This window comes from Anser cygnoides, chromosome 2, assembly GCF_040182565.1.
Source record: "Anser cygnoides isolate HZ-2024a breed goose chromosome 2, Taihu_goose_T2T_genome, whole genome shotgun sequence".
Taxonomy (NCBI): Eukaryota; Metazoa; Chordata; class Aves; order Anseriformes; family Anatidae; genus Anser; species Anser cygnoides.
The window spans coordinates 108,029,172-108,048,322 of NC_089874.1; the positions used below are offsets into that span (position 1 = coordinate 108,029,172).

Sequence of the window (19,151 nt, forward strand, 5' to 3'; positions counted from 1 at the left end):
CGGAGGAGGAGGGAAGGAGGGCAGGGAAGGAAGGAGGGAGGGAGGGAGGGCGGCCGCTGTCACTCGGAGCCCCAGCACCGCCCCGCCGAGCGGCTGCGGGGCGGAGGGAGCGGCGGCTGGCCGGGGAAGGCGGGCTGCGGAGGCTGGCCGCTAATTTTAGGTGAGCCCCGGGAGGGGGGAGGAGAGGGGCCGGGGGTGCCCCGGGGGGCGGGATGCGGCGGGGAGGCCGCCGGCCCGGCTCCCCCCCCCCCTTCCCACCCTCATCCCCGTCCCGCCCCGCCTGACATGGCCGCCGCGGGGCCGGGCCGGGCCTGCAGCCGCGCCGCGTTGGGAGCGGGCTCGGCGGCGGCGGCGGCCCCGAGCTGAGCCTCCCCCGGCCCGGTTTTGCTGCCCTAGGCTAAACGGGAGGGGCGCGTGTGCCTCGCGTCCAGCCCGCCGGCGGCGTTTTGCTGCCCTCGGCAGCTCTCGCGGCCGCCTGTACGGGCTGGCTATTGTGTGAGGGAGACAGGGCGCGATCCTTATCGGGGAGGGGTGAAACTTGCCCGGGGGCAGGGGCAAAGTGGGGCTGGCGTGGTGGGGGCTGAGGGGAAAAGGCTCGCGTCGAGGTCCAGCATGCCTGGGGTGTGAGGAGGAGTGGCACCAGGAAGAGCAAGGAGGCAGTTGATCAGCTCTTTATCAACATTTTATTAGTATTTGAGAACTAACGGGCATGGCAACAAGTCGGTCACTGTCTAGAGTTTCCAGTTGGCTGTGTCGTGCATCACTTTGGATCCCTCCAAGATGAGGAGAGTGGGGAACTGGTTCCTCCACAAAGCACAGGCCAGCCCACAGCGTGCTCCAGTCCAGAAGAGCAGGGGACCGGTGGCAGGGAGCTGAGCAGTTCTAAATCCACCTTAGAGAGCAAGAGAGGAACCGGTCCGTAATATTTACAGCACCAAGCGAGTGTTGGGAACTTCCACTCCTGTCTGCCAAAGCGAGGCTGTTCCAAGTGACTTGTTCTGATGCATACTTAACGTTGAATTGAACAAAAGAGAGCCTGGGGATGGAGCGAGGACACAAAAAGGAACCGTCAGCTTAGCTTTTTGAAGAAGGCATCAAATACATTGAGTGTACGAAATCTGTTATTGTCGTTCAGCACCTGCTTTGTGGTCGAAGCTTTCATTTTCTATATTAATCCGGCTAGAACATAAATACTTTAGTGGTGGCTGTATTTGCATTAAGAAAAGTACATAACAACAACACTATCCCTCATATGAACAAAAACTGAGTTGTCAGTTTTCTAGGGACTAGGCTAAGTTTAATTGGCTTGGGTATTCTCTCTAAGCTAACAGACCCCAGGTCTAGATCTATTTTCTTTTATTTAGTCTTATATTTCCATCTTGTATGACACATGATACTAGAATGAGAGGGATATAACATTCCTGCAATATGCAGTTCTTAAAAGTAATGAACTTTTTAAAAATAAATGGATTGGACTTTTTCCCCTCTAAAATAAATGCCAAAACTTGCATGGATTGTAGTGCAGGAATTCAACTTCATTCTTCAAATTTCTAAGCTGCAGTGTGTCAGTGGATGCTGCAAAGACAGCAACCCTGTCAGTCTACTTAGCAAAATGCTTTCTACCCCCTTTTGAAAAAAACAAACCAGCAGTGAACTCTTAGAAGGTAAATTAACTAATACCCTAAGTTTAAAAAGTTTAAAGGCTCACTTAAGGTGTGAAATTATGATTTTTTGCTTGAAGGGATCATTACCAAACGTGTCAATCCTTTTGCTTATTATTCTGTTTCTAAGTCTTGTTTCCTCAGACCTTGTATCTGCCTTGTCCTTATATAAGATTAGTTCACTAGGTGCTATAGCCCTACAAACATATTATAATTTGGAATAGTATGGAATAGAATTGCTCTGGATTCTTCCTTAAGCTCAGCTACCTCAAGGTTTTAGAAATTTGTGCCTTTTATTGGTGCTGTTCTCAGCACAGCTTGAAGTGACTTCAGGACCTTGCCAAGAGAGCTTCTGTGCTGGGGCATTAACAAACATACTTACTGGTGAGATGTAGTGAAAACAGCCTTAACTTGGTAAAAAAGAAAACCTGTAGCTACCTATGGCTTTGCATTCTAAGAAGCATCTCAGACCGTGGTAGAGCATCTGTGTTTTCTCACTTTTTCCTTTAAAGAGCAACTCTTAGTTACTGATTTGGCCAACGGTGAAACAGCGCGTACCTTCAGCAGAAGCTGGCTAGATGTTATTCTGATGCAGAGCAGATGGCTTCCTCTCTCGTGTCTCGGGCCTGCTGCAACATTTGGAGTTTGTTGTGGTTAGGCTGCTATCTGAAGCATCTCTTCAACTGGTGCTTTACAAACAGGGCAGTGTGAATGACGGTATAGTAGGTGGGATGCAGAAATACCCTCACTGGAGATGGTTGTAGGAAATCACTGGCACAGTGAAATACTGTTGCAAAGAGGGGAAAGTGCTCCTCTCAGTATTTTTCCAAGCAGGGGTAAGTTCTTTGTAAGTAATGTGTGAGTGGCATTTGGAAAATGAGCGACTCCATCTGGCTCTGTAAAATTTCCCCAACTTTCTTTTCCCTCTGGTGGTAGAACATTAGTAAAAGGATCACAGAAGGCTGAATTTCAAAGGCTAAAATAACAACCGAATGAACCCTTGGATTTTACAAATTCATTCCAGTTGTGGTAAAAGATTGGAAAACGGAACTAAAGAGCCAAGAGGAGTACTTCTTAGAAAATTACTGACTGCAGCTATTATTTTAAGACCCTTCAAAGTACTTTGCAAAAAATATAGTTGCCTGTAAGTCCTATGAAGAGATGGCAATACTTCTCTTCGTCCTTCTCCTATTCAGTGATGACTGCTTTATGACTACTGTTCTGAAGTTTTTTCAAACCTTCCTTAGTCTAGACCTGCAGGGCAGCATGAGCTTGCTGCTGTGAGCTGCCAGGTGCTGTCGAACATCGGTGTGGTTCAGGGTACGCCGCAGTTGCTCTCTGCCTGCTGGATCAGGCTCTTGGCTCACCTTTCATAGCTGCCAAGGTCTTTCGTAACCTCCGATCTTTCATAACCCTAAGTGCTAGCCAGTTCCCCTCACATGCCTTTCATAATCTACACACACACACAGGCCACGCGTTTCATCTCGTCGGCTTGCTATAGACTCATCCTAGATGAACTAGAAATACTGGTGCTCCTCGGGTGCTTCGTCGGTCTGAATTCTTCTGAGCCTTGACCTGGTTCTCGCAGAGGTCGGATTTCCTTCCCCGAGACCGAGAATGCTCAGCAGAGGGGAAAACGCGTTACGAAACGGAGTGCAGAGCATAAACTTGGATTTCCTTTTCTCACAGGCTGTGAAGCCCTTATTGACTTGCGTGTTACCTAGCTGGCATACCGTGTGGTATCCTCTTTCGTTTCCATTTCTGGACTGTTGCACGGTATTTCTCGGTGCGGCCGCTGTCTGCGCCACCCGGAGGTCCAGCCTGTTCCACAGCCAGCTCGGTCTGCACTACCAAAAGCAGGGTCACTCAGAAGGGAAGCTGCTGCAACTGAAATTGGTTTAATTAGGCCTCAGCCGACAGTTCGCCATTCTCCTCTTTGACAGTAATTGCACGCTGCGGTGATGCAATAAAATTTGTTGTAGTTTTTACAGAAAGAGAGAGTGACCTCCTCTGGCTAGCCAGCCATCGCTGTGGAAGCCACAGATGTCTTCAGACACACGCAGCTGTCACTTGCCGGGCTTGATGGATGATCTCTTAATAGGAAATTAAATGGGAGAGCAAGTGACTAACAGCTTTAATAAAAACAGAGGGGGGGGGGTGGAAAGGAAGTAATCTTTTGGAATTATTAGCCTGATGGTGTGAAAGAGCATTTCCTCAGCATGACAGCCAGTGGCTTGCTGCACTGTTATTAAAGCACTTCAGTGTGATTCCATACAGATGGTCTTTTTACATAGCATAGGATTATATTGGATTAGTCACATAAAATTGTTGTTTACTGTTTCTAGCCCTTTTCCCTGGAGCTTTTCTCAGTATCCCATGAAGAATGAAGTTTGAGGCTGACAGTCTGCCTGTAACCTGATGACGACAAACCTCTCGTTTGTGCAAAGTGCTACGGTACTGTAGTAGTTTAATGTAATGGCCGTGTTGCAGTGAATAGATTTTATAGCTGATAGAGAGGATGCTTGGCCCAGCTTTTTGTTTTGTCTTTTAGGAGCACAAGAAGGGAAGGTAATTTGTAAGGAGACGTTCTCATTTCTTGCTGGATTCCCCCGAAGAACTGTGCAGATGCCAGTTCTGCTCCATCAGAAACAATTAGGAATTTCCAACGCTGGCACCGTTTCTCATAATGCTCATTAGTGACTCTGGTCCGCTCATTAGTGACTCTGGTCTGCACTGTTCTCTGTGGTGCGTTAGTTGTTTCCTGTGTTTCCTTTCTGTCATTCAGAGTCACATCCTGACTGCCTTTCTTCTCTGCATGCAGGAGGCCCCGAGATCACTGCTCGGGGAGTGCACGTTCTCCCCCCTGCCACAAATTAACAAAAATTCCCCAGCAGAATGTGACCTTCGAATCTGTTCTGGGAGCTCGTTAGCGTGGAGATCAAGATTTTGGCTTCAAGATCTGACAGATAATGGTGAAGTGGCCTCCTTCAGTGTTTTCAAACTGGTTCAGTCACTCCGGGAAATTTTCCCTTCCAGGAAGGACAGCTGAGATAGCTTTCCTGGGGTGTGATTGCCTTTGATTCTCCCTTGAAAGGTGGTTTTCCTCTCCAGAGGGAGATCTGGGGACAAGGTAATATGGTCTTGAGCTGTTACTGTTTTTCCTAGATATCTCTGGGTGTAGAATAAGGTGTGGGTCTTTTCTCCTGGCCTTGAGGGGAGAAGTGGCAGACAGTCTCTGCCACATGCAAGCCTGTATAATTTTTTGAACATTTCTTGCTGAAAGTACTAACAAACACAAAGCTGAAAAAAACTAGTTTTATAACCTGTTTTTTCTATCACTGAACATGATACAGAACTTCTGTCAGTATGCTGTGGCAGGGATCTCTGTAGCCTAATTTTGTATAAAAACTGTTGCCTACCTTTGGCTTTTTCAACTTTCAGGCTAAATTGATGTCCTGTTATTCTTATGTATTATGAGAAAAGATTCATTGTTTCTAATTCTGTAAATCCAATCATGTTTTTTTTTTTTTTCCTTTGATTTTTCTCTTGATATGCAGGAAATATTACTCAACTTCTGAACTGAATTCTGAACTTTATATTATTTAGCTCTCATCTGTGGTTGTGCCGTGGCTCAGGAAAGCCAGACTGCTTCTCCCTGTTTGAGGGAAGGTTCCACGATGTTTCAACAGGGGTTTGTCTGTGAGATTGGCAGTGCTGACAGGCCAAAGAGCCTAATGGGTAGTGGTGGTTTTACCCCGCGGGGCAGCTGAACTCCACCATAGCTGCTCTCTCACTCCCCCTCCTCAAAGGGAAAGGGAGAAAATACAATGGAAGGGGCTCAAGGGTTGAGGTAAGGACAGGGAGATCACTCACCGATTACTATCGTGGGCAAAACAGCCTCAGTGTGGGGAGATTAATGTAATTTATTGCCTATCACTACCAGACCAGAACACTGAGAAACTAAAAGCAAACTAAAAACACCTCCCCCCCATCTACCCTTTTCTTCCTCCTCCCCCTGAGCGGCCCAGGGGAATGGGGAATGGGGGCTGTGGTCATTCCCTAGTACTTCATCTCCGCTGCTCCGTTAGGGTCGCTCTCTGCCCCTGCTCCACATGGGGTCCCTCCCACGGGACAGCCTGCTCCACCAGGGGCCTCTCCACAGGCCGCAGGGGAACTGCTGCTGCGTGCCTGGAGCACCTCCTGCCCTCCTGCTGCACTGACCTTGCGGTCTGCAGGGCTGGTTCTCACTCCTCTCTCCCAGCTGCTGTTGCACAGCTGGCTTTTTCCCTTTTCTAAATCTGCTCTCCCAGAGGCCCACCCAGCATCACTCCCTGGCTCAGCTCTGGCCAGCAGCAGGTCCCTTTTGGAGCCGCCTGGAGCTGGCTCTGATCTGACATGGGGCAGCTGCTGGGCTCTGCGCACAGAGGCCACCCCTGCAGCCCCCTGCTACCAAAACCTTGCCACGTAAACCCAATATATGGATAGAAAGAATGCATGAGTGTTGCCGTCTTCCAAACTGAAAGGGACTCACGAGTCATCGTTGATACAGCTGGTGGATAAAAGTGGGATTCATTTGAGGCAGATGAAATTGCTGTGTGTTTTTACGAAGGCATGTAGATTTTCACAGGAGAATTTAATTCCTGGACAATCTCACGAGGCTAGTCTTGTGAGGGTCAAAATGACATACGCTGTCCTTTAATCTGTGTGGAAAAAAGGCTATGCTTGGAGTTATGATGGGGTTGCATCAAGTAATCCTGTGCTCAGAGATTTTCTGACAAATTAAATCAATGATTTTGGTGCACATGTATCTGAAAAAATGCTATGGGTCACATTCCTGCCGCTTGGCAATAAGTAGCGGGCTCAACACCACTGGAATCAATGACATTGTCATTGGTGTGTGCCAGCATGAAATGTGTCTCAGCTCATACCAAGCTGAGTTAGAAACAGAAATGCAAGGAAAAAAAGAGTGTGTTCAACAAAGTGCTTGAGTAACAGCGTAGGGAAATGCTTCTGCTGTAATAATTTACAATGAAAAGTAAATATTTTAATGGCATTTCATACATTTACAGACAAGTTTTTAAAAAATTGCTTATTGCTAATCTCTGGAAAATATTATTTCCTAATTAAGTAGAGAAAATCCATTTATTGTTTGTATAAACTGTAGTTTGTATATACACGCAGGCTAACATTATCTTTTGATTTTGAATGCTTTGACATCTGATGTCTCGTGTTACCTAGCCTTGGGCTGTTTTTGCAGATCTATTGAGTATCTTTAATTTGGAAGAATGGATGCTTGCTTTGAAGTGGAGCCGCCCAGAATCAATGATCTCTTTTGAAAGTGTTTGTTCATAGTGTGCATGATAAAGCCTACAAGAGCTTCAGCTGTAGCTTTTTCCAAGAGTTTGAAGATACAAGTAGTTTTGGATTTATTTATTTGTTTGTCACTTAAATCAGTGTTTGTTTGATTAAAATTTGAATCTTACACAGACTCCTTGCAGGTGTAGGTGCATAGTTCAGAAACCTGGCTGTTGTCTTCTTCTTCCGCCTATCTTCGATTCCCATACCAGCTATGGAAAAGCAGGACAGAGGGAGGCTGTGTAGCTCAGTTTCTAAGTCAGAAATCAAGAATTCTAGTTTCCTTTTAACTCTCTTCACTCATTTCTCTACTTTTCTGCACGTCGTTTTCCAGTCCATAGAATAGAGGTGTTCTGCTGGTAACATTTTCAAGTTCTGAAAAGTATTTGGATCTTAAAAAGCATGCATAGCTGCTGCATTGTTGTCTGCTCCTATTTACTGTGTTTGTGGAAGGGTCAAAAAAAAAAGGGTCTGCAGCTTTCTCATCTGAGAATGACCCAAGACATACTGCGGGCCCATTTTCTTTGCTACTTCTGACCTACCTAGGGTGCTGTCTGAGTTCTGCCCAGTGCTGCCCCTTCCGTGCCTGCTCTTGTTTCTGTGGAAGCCCTGACTTAATCTGTCTGTGCTTCCTCCTCTTCTTTTAATGCTCCACCAGTAGTGTTAAAAATATCCCAAACACTTGGGTATCAGAATCTAAGTCATAACAATGCTTGCATATTCTTTATAAAATAACCATATTCAAGTGGCCTTGCCTTCTATAGTATTATGACTATCAATTATAACTACCCCTGACGTTCCCAATGTTGAGGAAAAAATAGTTATTGTACTCACACTATGAGGTACTGGTATGTTGGATGCATTGGGGACCACTGTGCTAATCATTCTTCACCACGTTGCAAACAGTTTTGCAAAATATCAGGATTATAGATGGATATTCTCTTCTTCTAAGCTTACTGTTTAAAGTTAGTAGCAGAATCATTGAAATGTGGGGCTAAAAGAGGCTTTAAAGTGGTCTCTGTCTACTTGTATGCCAGTACACTGCGCGTGTTAGTTACATCTGCTTCCCAAGTCATGCCTGCTAGGTGGCTTCCCTGGTCCGTTTGTGAAAACCTGTAGCGAAGGAGAGAGAACTACACATATTTTTCTGCCTTCATATTAAGGAAATTTTCCCTGTCATCCAACTGAAATAATCTCTGTTTGAAAGCAACTTTATTTCTGCTCTTCCTTCCTGTAGAGGATATAAGGAACTATTATTACCATCCGTTGCAATAACCAAAGATTAAAAAGAGAGTTACAATGATTCTTGGCAGTCTGTTTTCTTGACTAAACAGTTACTTCAACCCGTCCTGATATGCTGTATTTTCTGCCTCGTGTCGCTTTTATTCCTGTTTTCTAGACTCCTCTCAGGACCTTACCCTAGATCTGGTTTGTGCTGGTTAAAACTGAGTGGAGCTGAGTGATCGCCTCTCGGGATGTTGCTGCTCCATCAGAAAATGGGGTTTGCCTTTTTCTGCAGCACCATGGCACTGCTGGCTTGTGTTCAGCTTGTGGTGTATTATATTATGACCCCTCTCCCTCTTTTTTCTTTTCTTTTTTTGTCTTTGTACTGCTACTGTAGACGTTTACATCCAGCTTTTTTTCCTCAATAAAAAGACTTTGTAGCTTTTACAGTACTAAGCTTCAGTTGCTAGTTCGTCAATGCCAGTAGCTGATCAGAGCAGCAGTTTTGTTGCCAGGCTACTTGGGGACAAGGTGGTTTGTTGGGGCCCCAAAAATTAGCAAGAGTGGTTCGGCTGTTCCTGGAGTTAGGGAAACCATGAAGAAAGCCTCAGGGACAGCGAGGCCTGGCAGCTGCCAGCGCCTGGGCACGCCATTTCCTCCCAGGCGCTCTGGGATTGCTGCTACGTGAACACCCCGTGACAAATACACACACACACGAAAAAATAAAGGACGAGAAAGCAGCTAATATCGGTAACACCGCGGCCCCGGGAGCCGCGGCCGCCTCAGGGCCGTGCCCGCCGTTGCCGTGGCGACCGTCGGGGCCTCCCCGCGGGGCGCAGCGGCCCGGCCATGGCGCTGCCGTCGGCCCACCGGTGCCTGCAAGTGAGTGGGCCCCGCCTCGCTGCCTGCAAGCCCTCGGAAGGCGCTGCCGGTAGCTTCGGGGGCTGGTCTGGCGTCGAGGGGCTCTCGGTGCTCGGCCCCTGCTGCCTGAGCATCGGCTGGTGACGGGGCTGTGGCTCAGGGGCAGCCGGGTTTGGGCGCTGCTGCTGGCGGTGTTTGGGCCGGGGGTGGAGCTGCCGGGCTAGGTTCAGCAAGTGTGCGTGGAGAAATTCTCCTCATGACACTATGGAGCAGTCTTTCAGCTTCAGTGACGCTAAAATGAAGATAAACGTGAGCTTAGTTGCAGATATTGCTTAGAAGTGTGTCGCTGAAAGCTTGCGTTTCATCCCCTTGCAATTTATTTTAAAATACAAACCCATTTTGCCTTATTCACTAAAGAACAGACAAGTGAGAAGCCTTTAATATACACCTTCAAGGAGCCGTATTTAAGTTCAGTATATGAAGTTCAGTATAAAGTTTGAAGCCAGTTACTTTTCTGCTGTTTTGCTTTGTATATATTTACATAGTTCATGGTATATTCAATATATATATTCAATATATATATATATATAAATATATATATAATATATATATATATATATATAAAATATATATATTATATATCCATTCAATATATATATTTACATAGTTCACGGTAAATTTAGCAAAGCTCACAAGAGAGACTTTTAATCAGAACCGTTATCAATTCCATTAACACGTGATCCGAAAACGTTGCTTGATTTTTCTTTTCTGACTCTCTTGCCTTTCAGCTCAGTGATGAAAACGAACGGTTACTCAAGAAGCTGAAAAAGCTGCAAACGAAAAATAAGGAGCTGGAAAATAATTTGGCTCAGATTCAAGAAAAGCTGCGCCTGCAGCAGTTAATGCGTGACTATGTCACGAGCAGGGAGTAAGAATTAATTGTCAAATTGGTATTTCCTTTTTTTTTTTTTTTGTCAAAAGAAGTGCAGGATTTCAAGACTTGTATGTTGTTATTCCTCAGATGCACTGGGCTTTATCTGTTCTGCACGCTTTGAGCGGCTGTCTATGAATAGGATGGGGGGGAAGGAGAATGCTGGAGGCAGGTAAAGGAGTGAAGGATGCCTGGGGCAACTTGGGCAAAATTGCCCTTGTTGTAGTAAAAAAACAGTTTGATATCAGTAAGTAATAGCACTGCTTAGCCATTGTGCTCTCTGTGTCTAACTAAAGAGTTCTAGTGTATTTTGCCAATGAGCAATGAGTGGTAAGAGAGTTAAAGTGCATTGGTACTGTTTAAAACACTTGAAAACTGTGACCCTGAGTACCTGAAAAACTGTAGATCTACTGTTCTGAAAAGTGTCCTGCCAGGATTTACATAAAAATTTTTACAAAATTTTTCAAGTTAAAATTTTGTGTGTTTATGATCCTGCCTGGAAATCTCTATTGTAAAATCAAACTGAAAAGTAATTTAGCCTTTTTCAGTTGCTCTGTATGGTTCCAATTAAATTTGTCAAATCTAATTTTATTAAGTCATGTTTATTTTGATTAAGTGTTCAGGTTCAAACAGAAACACACTTATGGCATAAAGGTGGATACAGCAAGGATCTTAATCTAGAGGGTGAAAGTGTCAGGTGAGTTCTTGGAAATTGTTTCTTCACAGAATTAAATGTATTATTCTTTGTAGGATAGAATATGTTGCTCACGGTTGGGTCAACAGACTTCTTGTTAACTTCCCTGGAAGCTGATTTTTCCCTTTGAAACAGATTGGAAAATTATTTCATTTACATTTTAAAAGAAAATACTAAATCTTAAATTAAACTTGAAAATAGCACTGAACAACGAACAAAATGGATTTCTTTGACAAATCTTTCATTGAGAAAAATTGTAAGATCCTTCATGTATGTATGTGTTTTATGTATACATGCATAGATTGCATACATGACTTTTTGGGTAGATTTTTAATAATCTAAGTTATATAGTTTCCTTTTCTCTTCTGTGGGAGCTTCCATAGCTCATTTTATATAGCTCGATTTTATATGTATACAAAAACCTATAGGCTGATACTGTTTTCAAAATAAGCCACACAAGTGGTGCTATATTTCAGCCTTAATTGACTTTAGAAGTGAGACACGATTGGTTTGCCAACTAATGTTAAATATAAACTTTAGGAACTGCTTCTTTGATGCAAAAGATAGATTTTTGTTTTAAGAAAATATATGTTGAAACATTTTAGCAATTAGGCCTGCTACATAAAATGTACATAACAGGCTGCTGCATTCTTTCAAAGGCTTTTGTCCATTTACGGAAATGGATTCTGGGCTGTGGAACTTCCGTAGATAGAGGCAGCCCCTACTGCTTGATTGCTGCAATGAATGTACATTGAGTGCTATGAAATACTGTGGGAAATCAGTGTAGCAGAACTTGATGCAGGATGATATCAAAGGGAAAAGTAATATTAATCTTTCAAATCTGCTGATAGAACTTATGTAAACCTAAAGTATACATAGGTTTTACATTGATTTTTGCCCATTTGCACTCATTGTGTCATAGGTTTCATTCAGTCTTGCTCAGAAGCAGTGAGATAGGTGTGTTCAAGTGATCTAGCCAGGATTAGGAGTAGAACGGAGAGGTGGGGATGCTGCCTTTTGAGTACCCGTCATCTTTTGAGTTCGTGATGGGTGCCAAGAACCTAGCTTGAGCAATCTTTTTTATATCCTTTAGAAGTGGTCTTTTATACTCCTAACTGGGAGAAGTGCCATACGTGATAGATGTCTGCAAACTTGCTGCCACCCTCCTGCTACTAGTGCACGGGTCTTCCCTCAACAAGTGGTTTGTGCTGAGGGTGGCTATATGGGTTGCAGAGGAGAACAAGGTCCTCAGCCTGAGTGAAAGCAGTTCTTTGCCGCTGATACAGACCATTCTTTTGCCTCTTGCCTTGCAGTTTCTTGCAGTGCTTATTCTTCCTGTGTTGCTGGTCACACTTCATTCATAACAATATTGCCATTACGAGTCTCTACAGCAAAATGCAGCCCAAATGATTTCTTTGGGACATCTAGAATACTTTTGTGATAAAGGACACATGTTTTGTTGGCTTTCGTATTTTATTGCAATTTATGCATTTCTTCTGTTTTAGTCTACTACAGATGTATAATAATCTACAGAAGCGTTTTGTTAAAGAAATCAAAACAAACCAGGAACAAAGTGAAGCAATTGCAAATCTCACTGTAAGTAGAATTTGTAGGAGGAGTTATCAAATAAACATAAGCTTTTCAGCAGAATGAAAAATAATTCTTAGGTTTGCAAAATGGACCATGTTTTTCTTTTTCATACTCATTTTTTTCCTCCTGTTTCCCGTGCTGTCGAAATAATAGAAAATAATCTGTATGCTCACTTTGAGAGTGAACTCAGGTATTTCTGTAACTCGGTCTCTTTCCTTGCTTTTGTCTTTACTCATCTGCCTACCCCTCCTACCAACTGTATAGACATTTTCTCTCTGTTGCACCAGTCCTGGTATTTTTCTGTATGTCTTGTGAGCTGATTTATTTCAGGAATCCAGCAGCAATCTAACCAAAAAAGGCAAATATTTTCCTGTTAGGTAGCAAGATCCATTGGCTTGCTGTACAATGAGAATAGCATCACTGGAGCAAAGGTGGGGTTGTGTGGCTAGGAGTGGTCCAAGAAGCCACCTCAGGTAGACTTTGCCTCCTTAGATATTGATCAAGCATCACAGCTGACCAGTATAATTAATTTCCTTCTAGGAGTTTGTGAATATGTGCTTCATTTGTATTTGTTTGTAGATGAATTTTTGTTATGGCTGGATTATATCTACCTTTTCTTAGATGATGGCAGTTGCTGCCATAAAGGACACTGTATTGTGACAGAGGGTTAGTATCTTTGTGTACATTTCTCCTTTCTTGTGTGTGAGCACTCAGTAACAGATCTCTTTTAAAACACTTCTGTTGTATGCAAAACTTCATTTGCTGTATCCTCTTTTTTTTTTTTTTTTTTTACTTTCAGACACTTCTGGATGAATGTAGGTTTGCATTCGGGATATGTTTCCAGTTGTACTCAGATGAACTCTGTTTGTTCTATGCATTTAAAAAAAAATTGGTTTCTTGACAGATTAAAATTCATGAGCTAGAGCATAATCTTCAAGAACAGAGGCAAAGAATTGAGCAATTGGAACGTAAAAAGGTTTCTTGGAAAACCGGTGCTGTTTCTAGAAAAAGAAGTCAAACTCCAGAGAAAGAAGTAACGTCTTGCAAAGACGTATCTAAAAAGACGGAATCCTGTTGCACTAAGTATTTAGGTAATGGTACGGGTAATTCTGTGATGTTCCAGTATGCCCACCAGAGGGGATGCATTTCACTTCTGATCCAAAGGCATACTCCAGGTTATTTCTTCTACTTCAGTGTGCAAAATCCAAAATGTTTTTCATTTTTGAAAAACCTGCATTGGTTATGAGATGCCCTTTTAATGTATCTGTGGATCCAATTCTGCGTTTGGTTTAGTGATTAAAAATAAATTTTTGCTGTTTTTTTTCCCCCTTTCTGGAATTAGTATGTCAGTATAATCATGGGTGGGAGGGCATGGCTGTAATGAGTAGTGTTTATTATTTATTCTATTAAGTTCCACATGTACAAAACTTAGTGACTTCATTATTTGGTTGTCAGAAAATGATCCAGAAGATAAAATGTTTTTAGCCTTAAAACATGGGATAAATCTATGCAATATTGGTTTGAGCATGTCTTCCTCGCATCACAAAATCCACAAGTTAAGGTGCAAGCCTGATCCACTTCAAAGCATTAAAAAAAAAAAAAAAACAAAAAAAAAAACAAACAAACCAAACAAAACCAAAACCCCCAAAAGCTGAGGAGATCATATAATGTAGGTAGAATTTTCAGGAAGCGAGCTGTCAGCGTTGGCTGATGTGACCCTCTCATAAGTCAGAAAAAGGTAATCAAGCTGTGATGCGTGTTTTGCAACTTTTAAAGGAAGATAACCCACATTCTAAGAATCTGTGCAGAAATATCCAATTTGCAGATCCTGTCACCTTTCATAGTAGCTGGGAATGTGCCAGGCCAATTCTTAAGAATAAATCACTTTGTGAAAAAGGTACTTTAAAAAGCTGAACCATAATTTTCTAATATCACAAAACGTAGGCAGCGCTTTAGCTGTAATATGATTCATGTGAGGGGGAGGTTGACTGTAATGGTTGAAGTCTATATTTTGTTATTTGAATATAGAGCTGTTGCTGAAGGAGATTAAAAAGCTGAAGAAAGAAAATGAAAAGTTGTCTACAGAAAGGAGAACACTAAAAAATGAATTAGCTGGATTAGACAAGGTAATTTGTTTTAGGACAAGTTTAAGAACAGGTGATTTTTTGAAAAACTAACTTTTCGGTCTCTTCTGAAACTTATCTTTAGGCTGAACATACACTGTTATCAAGCAAAATACATTAAAAAATCAAATACTGCATGGCTAAGGAAGAGGAATAATAAGGAATAATACCATTTTTTTTTATTTTACTTCAAACTGCTGGATTTTCTTGTAGATGCTTTTATTTATTTATTTATTTGTTGATATTTGGATGCTTTGGTTTCTTTCACAAGAGATTATTTGTCTTCTGTTACAAGATTAAAAATGAAACTGCTGGTAAATGTCCTAATTCCTTTCCAAAAACATTTGCACAGACAGTGAAAATACTTTTGCAAATTACTTCTGTTGCTTCTTGATGTCAGTGAGAGGAGAACTATTTTCTTGTGAACTTAAACATATCAAAATTATTTCTGTGGCAGAAGTTCTGGGACGGCCATGAAGTTTTCATGGTAGATTGTCCCTACAGGTGTAGAAGGACAAAGGGTGAAAAGTTAATAATTCTTGAAATTATGTGAGAAGATGAAGAGATCCTATCTAGTTTTGGGTGATTATATTCTGTTTACTGTCCTTGTGTTGGCCAACAGCTTCTGACTTTGCTTACAAAGCATCTGAATTTTACTCAATAGACTTGAGCTGGGGAAGCTGAACAGAAAATAGTCTTGTCTAAGCCATAGACCATCAGTACTTATAATAATTGAAGTTTATTTCTGTAAAGCTTATCTCCTAATTAAACTAGGTACAGATAGAAATACTTGTTAGGTTATGAATTGAGATAATATAATTACAAAAGGATCAATCTGAAGAAATGAACCATGTAGGCTGACATTCAACGGGATTAATTTACATGGGTTTCTTACTGGACTGTCTCTACATTCTGCGTAGCCTTACATATTGCTCTTTTTCATTCCCTGCTTTCTTGTAAATTGCTTTTATCTGAACTAGTTGAATCCATTGGATAAAGTTGTCTGTTTTATACTCTATCATAATGCATCATAATTCTTATCCGTTTGAATATCAAACTTTTTAGCATAGTGCAATCATAAATTATAGATCTGAAGTAGAATTCATTAACACAGTGTAGCTGTACTTAAGGTTCTAAACTGATCTGACTAACTTATAAAGAAATTCAAGGTCTAAAATATATATATAAAAGATACCAAATATATATATATATAAAAGATACCAAATTTAGAGAAAGAAGGTATTCTTTTGGTATCTTTTTTTCCCATCTTATGCTCTGGTATCGTCTTGTTCAAATGCTAACATTATTGTTCATAGTGTAGTCTCCTCGTATCTCTTCTTATTTATTTTCCCTTTTTTATAATCTTGCAGCATTCATTTCTACAGAGTTAATGGTGTGTTATCTGCTAATGGCTGGCTTTTGCATGTATTGTGAAGTGTTACTTCTTGTCTCATTTGGCCTTGTCTTTTTTCGGCTCTCATGGAAACCTCTCTGTTTCAGTTCTTCACTGCCTTTTTTCAGATGTCTTTTGAGCTTACAGTGTTTCTGGCTCTGTTCTTGCGTTGCTAGCTTTTACTATATTTTTGCAGAGATGAATTTGTGACGTTATTCCCTATGTCATTTTGGACTGCTATTTTGTAGCCTTCTGATAAATCAAGATTTTTTTTTCCTTCTCTTGCATCTTTTCAATTATTGATATATATTTCGGGCTCTAAAGAAATTTAAATTGTATTTGCATTGCCTTTTCAGTGCAAAGTTTTAAATTGTTACGTGTGGCTATAATTGATTGTTGTGTGCTGTGTTTGCATAACTTGGCCATACGCGAATAAAAACATCAAGTGTCTTTGGACTTGGAAACAACTGAAATGCTGACCAGCTCTTACTGACAATGTCTTTGAAAGAAACTAAAGTGATTTTTTTTTTCCCTAGGATTTTTTTGAAGAGATAGAGGATCTAAAGCATGCAGTACAGGAATCTGTCAAACTGAACAACCAGTATGAAAAGTGCTTGAAACAAATAACTGTTATGTATGGACTTCCTTTTACAGCACATTTGTAACTACTAATTAATCTGATGGCAAGTAGGTTTTCTACATGTTTTTCATACTTACTGCAACATTGAAACCTAACACGGTTCATGTAGTACCATGTTTTGATAATGCTGAGTTCAATAATATGATCTAAATGTAGCAACCTATTCTGAAATGTTTTTTTTTTTATCTTATGTATTTGATTTTGTTTATATAGTTTTAAAATAAACTGTGGTCTGTATAACTTCAACTAAGTTTTCTAAACTCACTCTCTTTTTCACACTCATAAAATACATTAATTGCAGGAGTGGTTGTGGGTGTTTATGGGAAAATGATAAAATTTTTGTATTTCAATTTCAAGAATTTCCAAATTTATCCTTTTCTGTAAACCATTAAGAAAAAAAGTATTCTTCTATTATTTTTCAAATTTCAGCCCTAAGGATATGCTAATGGAGACATAAAATAGTTCTATCATCAAATTATTACAAAGGGATGTCTTAAAAGAAAGACTACTAAATCCCCACTTGGAGACTTTTTTTAAAAATTATGACAAGGAGTTAACATTTGTGGTTGAAGTAAGGATTTAGAATTGAAAATAATGTATTCAGAAAGATGGTCAGGCTTGTCTTGCAGTATCAAAACAATAATTCATCAGAAGCTCTTATTTGATCTGGGAGCGAGGAGTGCTCTGGTATTTGGAGTGCTGAAAGGAAACGAATGCTGAGAGTTGCAGTGAGAAGGTAGAAATGTCACGTGGCTTCAGAGGAAGATGTTGAGAAAACTTGATAAGAGAAATCTGGTTGCAAGTGTGGGTTTCAAAAGGGAAAACTTGTGGGATTTGAACCTGAACCTGTTAGTAACTATGTGACTCTTCTGTGAAACACACGGATACCCAGAATTATATTTTCTGAATGTTGTGAACATGCACCTGTGTAACATTACAATGGGAGAACTGAGTGAAAACTTGAGATTATCACAAGGTTAGGAATACTGAGTTTATTTATACCCTAATTCAGCTTCTTTAGCATAATAAAAATACCAACTCACTAGAGTTAGGACTAGGACTCTTAATGTTTTCCTTGCTTTATTCTTAACTCACTTGTAAATTAAAGCTGGATAAGATTCTGAACGGAGATAGAGAAGGGAAGGAAGAGTTTGTGTGGCCGGTAAACTTGACAGATGAAAACAGGAGGAGTAGTACGTACAATTAAGTGTTTTAAGTGCAAAAATGTATCTGATATGTGTTAGTAAGCAAAATAAACACTGCTGCTGGAGAAGGAAAGCACCACGCTTCTTTTTTTTTGAGCATTAGTCACTTGAGCATTTTTTCCCATACCTTTGTGGTATAACATTATTCTTCTAGCATGTTTAAACTTTGGTGACAGTATTATTAAATCAGGGTTGCCCTTATGCACAAGCTGGCAGAATTCTGCTGTTTGCCAGGTAGTGAAGATCACAGTTTTTCCATTACAGTATGTTCGTTGCCCAAACAATTGGAATAATGAATATGATGAAAATCTTGGTCTTGCCTTCATGATGAGCTCATAAAACTTTTAAAATCAGTATTACATCAAGCCACTGCCACCTATTTAAAACAAGAAATGGGAGAAATTGTTCAATCTTGTCTGATCACTTAGATCCTTAAGCCCTGGCAACAAAACATATTCTAGTCAAATCTTAAAAATCAGCCGTGCTAGGAGGAGGAGTAGCAAGAGATCTGTCCTACAGCAGCGACGTGTTGAACCACAGCTCCATCTTGCAGCGTGCGTGCAGTCTGACAGCGTTATTTCTGACCTTTCCATCACGTGCGAGAGGACAGCTTTCTTCCGTGTGGCTCTCCAGTTCTGGTGTACCCGTATGTGAGGCTGAGATAGCTGGTGCACGTGTTTGGTTTTGGTTAAACTGCTCTGACTTTGGGGTGCAGAGGTGTGCGGCCACTGACCTGAGCAGACACTCGGGGCAGGAAGCGAGCAGCCATCAGCTCAAAGGTGGCAAAGCGAGGTAGGCTGGAGAGTGAAACAACCGGTGCAGATGGGTGTTTCTGTCAGCCGGTAGTAGGGGTTGTCTTTCAGCTCATTCTGCCTCGCAGACTTTGTGATTTATTTTTCCTGTAGCTGGAAACGTAGGGTGCAGATGGGAGACCTCTGACATCTTCCCCATCTGTGGCACGGCTCCCAGATAGTAACAGCTAGCAGCAGAAATGCTGTGACGGGGAATGCGTACAAAAACGACAGGATCTCTGCGTGTTTTTTGATTAGCTCTTTTCTACTCACTGCATTTTTAAAAATTATTATTATTTGCATTTTATGACATCATTAGATTTCCGGGGACATTATTTTTTTTTCTCTGGTCTGTAACAGTGGCTTTTTGCTGCAGCTCTGTAGCTGTTTGGACAGCTTCTGAAGAAATTTGATGTGTGAAGAATCACGTAACAAAAATCTACCAGAGAATGCATTAGCACCAATAGCAAAACAACAGGTTTTATTTGTTTTAAGCTTTGTGTGGGCTGTGAATACAGAGACATAGGGTTTTTGGTTTTAGTAACTTACTAGCAATTCAGTACTGTTTTTCTTAGGAGAGAAGACTGTTTAGGATTACCAAAGTCTGCTACCAAGTTCTGGGGTAGGTACAGTTTGTTCAGGATTCGGCTGTATGAATTTGTGTGCTTACAGTTAAGAACTTA

General features: G+C 41.4%; 1 protein-coding gene across 13 annotated transcripts in view; it reads left to right on the forward strand.

The window, feature by feature from the left end:
* Positions 1-42: 42 nt before the first annotated feature.
* The window catches only part of MPPE1 (metallophosphoesterase 1), a 38,879-nt gene continuing 19,770 nt past the window's right edge, over positions 43-19,151 (forward strand). The window contains exons 1-4 of one of the 13 annotated variants that reach the window (XM_066991215.1): positions 49-160; positions 10,649-10,729; positions 12,232-12,322; positions 16,369-16,519. The gene's annotated coding sequence lies outside the window, so the exon portion shown is untranslated. The other 12 variants (XM_066991214.1, XM_048077124.2, XM_066991218.1 and 9 more) reach the window with 12 other exon arrangements.